Here is a 5,337-nt window from a genome sequence, read left to right as displayed (position 1 = left end):
ACTAGACCTTCTGTTCACAAACAGAGAGGGACTGGTGGGAGATGTAGTGGTCTGGCCTGGATGTGGTATATATGAAAGATAGTCACTTCACAAATCAGAAACCTGTGTTGCTGGAGAGAGATTAGTCAGGATGATTACTATAAAGTCTTTTCCTTGGATAAAGAGATCAGGCTCTCCTCTCAGATTTCAAATGTCTCTGCTCAGTATATAAAGTGGGAGGAAGAAGGAGGAAAGGGGGGATGTTTGGCGTAATGGTGTTTGTCTTCCCAAGTCACCATTACGTGTGATGGGGCCCTGCTCTCCTGGAGGTGGCTGAACACCTGATGCCCATGGGAAGGGTTGAATGAATTCCTTGTTTTGCTTTGCTTGTATGAGCGGTTTTTGCTTTCCCTATTAAACTGTCTTTATCTCAACCCATGAGTTTTCTGGCTTTTACCTTTCCAATTCTCTCCCTGATCCTGCTGGTGGGGGAGTGAGCAAGTGGCTGGGAAGGACTGGATGGCTGGCTGGGGTTAAACCATGACACATGTCTACACATCTTTTAAATACCTCCAGAAATGATGATTTAAACACTTCCCTCGTCAGTCTGTTTCAATTCTTGATAACCCCTTCAGTAAAGAAATTTTTCCTAATATCCAGTCTAAATCTCCCCTGGTTCAACTTGAGGCCATTTCCTCTTGTCCTATCCTTCTTACTAGGGAAAAGTGACTGATACCTCACTACAGCCTCCATAAGGTCTCCCCTGAGCCTCCTTTTCTCCAGACTAAACATCCCCAACTCCCTCAGCCACTCCTCATTAGACTTGTGCTCCAGACCCTTCACCAGCTCTGTTGCCCTTCTCTGGTCTCACTTCAGCTCCTCAGTGTCCTTCTTGCAGTGAGGGGCCCAAAACTGAACATAGGATTTGAGGTGCCTCCCCAGTGCCGAGTACAGGGGGACAATCACTTCCCTGGTCCTGCTGGCCACACTATTGCTGATCCAAGCCAGGTACCATTGGCCTTCTTGTCCACCTAGGCACATGTTGGCTCATGTTTAGCTGGCTGTCGACCAGCACCCCCAGGTCCTTTTCTTCTGCTCAACTTTCCACCATTCTGCCCCCAATGTGTAGCGCTGCAGGGGGTTGTTGTGACCCAAGTACACAACCTGGCACTTTTAGCCTTGTTAAATCTCATTCAACTGGCCCATCGATCCAGCCTGTCTAGATCCCTCTGCAGAGCCTTCCTACCCTCCAGCAGATCAAGACTCCCACCCAACTTGGTGTCATCTGCAAACTTACTGAGGGTGCATTTGATCCCCTCATCCAGATCATCAATAAAGATATTAAACAGAACTGGCCCCAATACTGAGCCCTGGGGATCCACACTGGTGACCGACTGCCAGCTGGATGAAGCACCATTCCTCACCACTCTCTGGGCCTGGCCATCCAGACAGTTCTTAATCCAGCAAAAAGTGCACCTCTCCAAACCATGGGCTGCAACTTTTCTAGGAGAATGCTGTGGGAGATGGTGTCAAAGGCTTTGCTGAAGTCCAGGTAGACATATCCACAACCTTTCCCTCATGCACTGGACGGGTCACTTTGTCATAGGAGGAAATCAGGTTGATCAAGTGGGATCTGCCTTTCCTAAACCCATGCTGACTGGGCCTGATCCCCAGCTTGTCCTGCATGTGTGATGGCACTCAGGATGATCTGCTCCATGACCTTCCCCGGCATTGAGGTCAGATTGACAGGCCTGTAGTTCCTCAGGTCCTCCTTCCAACCCTTCTTATAGATGGGCGACACATTTTCTAACTTCCAGTCAACTGGGCCCTTCTCATTTCACCAGGATTGCTGGTAAGTGATTGAAAGTTGCTTGGTGAGCAATTCCACCAGCTCCCTCAGTACCCTTGTGTGGATTCCATTTGGCCCCATAGACTTGTGAGTGTCAAAGTGGTGTAGCAGATCATTTCCCCTTGGGATTTGGTGGCTTCATTGTGCTCCTCATCCCTGTCTTTCAGTTCAGGAGGCTGGGTACCACAATAATAATTGGCCTTGCTATTAAACAATGGCAAATTTTATGCAAATTCAATTAAATCACTTTTAAATATATCTTCTTGTCAGAAGACTGAATGAGTCATTGAACCACAAACTAGTTTCACAGAATCACAGAATATGCTGAGTTGGAAGGGACCCACAAGGATCATCAAGTCCAACTCCTGGCCCTGCACAGGACCATCCCCTGTTGGGAGAATAGAGATCGTATGTGAACAATTTCCTTTGCATTTCTGTAGACCTTGCCTTGGCATGGCTGGGTGCAGACAGTAAAAGAACTGTGTAGCTAATATGGCTTCAGCCTTTGAAGTTAGAACAAAGAAGGCTCCCTGCCAAAGTTAAGGTGGAGTTTCAAGAGGGTGAACATGTGCCCTCAGCTCATATGGACACCTGTTGTGGTCCAATTAGCAGTGGACAACAAAGTATGTTTTCCTTATGTATCCAATGCTGTGTGAAGAAGAATCACGTGTCTGGGTGCAATAAGCAGGATATAAAGTGTGTTCTTCTTGTAATAAACCAACATTTTGCCGATCAAATTGGTCTGTGAGCAATCTGTCCGTGCCTCTCCACCGATAATCCCCAAGTCCCAACATGTGCCCGAGAGTATTGTCCAAATGCTTCTTGAGCTCTGTCAGCCTTGGTGCTGTGACCACTTGTGATGGACTGAAATGTCGGTAATGTCTTAAACATTGTCAAAATCATAGAAAGACTTTTTGTCATACTACAAGGAAGCAACTGCCTGTCTTCGACCACCAAAACCTGACTGGAATTTGGCCTGTGACTGGGGACTTGAGATAAAACTATTGTCTAATTTTAGCACACCTGTTCAAACTATAGTTTCTTCTCATAAAACAAATATAAAAAGGAAATTAATCTAGAAATACTGAACCTCTATCATATGCTATGGTTATTTTGACAAAACTTAATCTGCCACTCCAAATGTCCATTTTTCAAGGATTCATGAACATGTCATGAATATCTACAGTTCAGATAATAGCAAACTATTATTCTGGGAAATTACATGGTGACTGACTCAATAACATTCAGTTGAACTGCTGGTTAAAACAGTTTCCAGAAGTACAATTCATATTGAAAGTCTTTCTTCAGGCAAAAAATAGAGTCCTACAAAAACTTTTCATCATTTCAACCTAAAACAGTGTCATCGGCTTGCTTGTTTTAAAGGAAAAAACCCATCTCGGAATTTTTTTCCCTGTCCCACTGTGAAAGAAAGGTGTTGAATGAGGAAATGGGAGGGGGTGGCTAGAGTGATTCGCACACACAAAAGAGCTAGCCAGTAGCCCTACATTCCAAGCTAATTGGCTCAGAAGACTGTGGGGAGGAGGTGAGCTTTTCTCCTGGGGAAACTGCAACTTTTTACTTTACTTTTACTGGGACTCAGGGAGTGTGCAGGGTGGAGAAGCAAGCTCCGGGTTCAGTTTTTTTTCTCCTCAGCCGGGCCGCCAGTTTGCAGTCTGGTAGTTTGCAGTCTGTCTGGTAGTTTGCAGTCTGTCTAATAGTTTGCAGTCTGTCTGGTAGTTTGCCGTCTGGTGGTTTGCAGTCTGGTAGTTTGCAGTCTGGTAGTTTGCAGTTTGTCTGGTGGTTTGCAGTTTGTGTATGAGCTAAAACTTGTGTGTCTTAATAAATTATTCCAGAAGTTAGTGAGTGCAGTGTGTGTGAAGTGTAACTTTCAGTATCTTGTATAAGTGCTGTAAGAAAAGTTTTCTTACTGTCTTGTAGCATTGGTTCTAATCAACACGTGTTAGGCAAGTGAGAAAGAGTTTCTTATGGTTCTGAAATATTAGTTTTAATCAGCACTTATGAACTGTCTACTGCAGGCATTGTGGTCAAGAAAAGCTTTCTTATTGTTCTGTAACATTGGTTTTAATCAGCATTTGTTGACACCTCAGTGTCAAATGCAAGCAGTGTAATTAAGAAAGGTTTTTATTGTTTTCTGAAGCATTGGTTTTGGTCAGCTTCCCACTGTTTATTTCCCACACTTCCTAACATAAGGGCAGTGGTGGCCTCTGTATAAACTAGACGAAAAAAGGGAGTTGGCCGCCAAATAGAACTTTGAATTGTAATGCGGTTTTACAATTGATGTTATTTTTGAGACGTGGTAGGGGGTGGGAATAGAGTCATGTATACAGGTGTGTTTTTCTGTCTGCGAGGTCATCCAGGGAGGTAGAGAGACTGTGGAGTGGACGTTTCACCCCAGGATCCCCTGGTATGATGGGGAGGAGGGGAGAATTGATTGGACTGGTGCCGACCGCCATGGTAGCAGCTTTGGAGCGCAATAGGAGAGGACAGCTGAGGGGAAGTGCTGGGGGAAGTGCTGGTGGAGAACGTAGTAACTTTGTGGGGGGCAGGGCTGAAAGGTCGTTCAAATTGAATAGAAGGCAACTGGGGGGAAATCAGTGAGGGACATCCAAGGCGTGAATGTCCTGGGTTGTGGAGGATTCCTTCCTCTATCGTAGCCCAGTAATTAGGATTAAACTGAAGGAAAAATTGATTTCTATTTTAAATAAAAAATTAACACCTATAAGTGAAAATTTATAGGTGTGGCAGAGGCTGCTGACTAACAGAAAAGAGCATTTTAAAGACACATGAGTTTCTGTATTTGCCAAATTCACCTGGACCCTTGTTGGGGCGAGACCTATTGAGGCGGTTAGGAGCACCCATTGGGTTCAAGTAGAGAGCACTGTCAAGATGCATTCTTTTGCTCACCTAGCTAGAAAAAGCCAAGTTGTTTGACTCAGTTAACCTGAATAGTGCTATCTCAGAGATATCATCACAGAACAAATGGCAGATCAATGGTTGATTGTCAGGGGGTTGATGAGAAGATGCAGAGAGCTTGTCCTCCTGGGGGACTAGAGCTCAGCCGACCTTTCCAGGGGATCCATGTGGATTTCGCAGGATTGCCTCTAGTGCAGAAATGGAACTATCTCCTTGTGATTGTAGATCGCCTCGCTCGCTTGGTGGAGGCACTCCCAGTCTTGGGAGCTGCTGCGCAGAGTACAACTGAAGTATTATTGAAACAAATAATCCCTATGTTCAGAGTGCCTGAGGCCATTGACTCTGATTGGGGACCACAGTTCATTTCAAAGCTCTTAAAACTTTAAAGCAAACAATCACTAAATTAACATTAGAAATGGGACTCCCCTGGACGAAATGCTTGCCTCTGGCCCTTTTTCAAATCAGAACAGCTCCCAGAAGAGATTTAAATTTATTTCCATATGAGATGTTATTTAAGCTACCTTATCCCACATGCACAAAAGTAGTAGTAAGATCCCTACTCTAGAAGTGGGTGA

The sequence above is a fragment of the Pseudopipra pipra genome, chromosome W (assembly GCF_036250125.1).
Source record: "Pseudopipra pipra isolate bDixPip1 chromosome W, bDixPip1.hap1, whole genome shotgun sequence".
Taxonomy (NCBI): Eukaryota; Metazoa; Chordata; class Aves; order Passeriformes; family Pipridae; genus Pseudopipra; species Pseudopipra pipra.
This window is presented reverse-complemented; position numbering follows the sequence as displayed.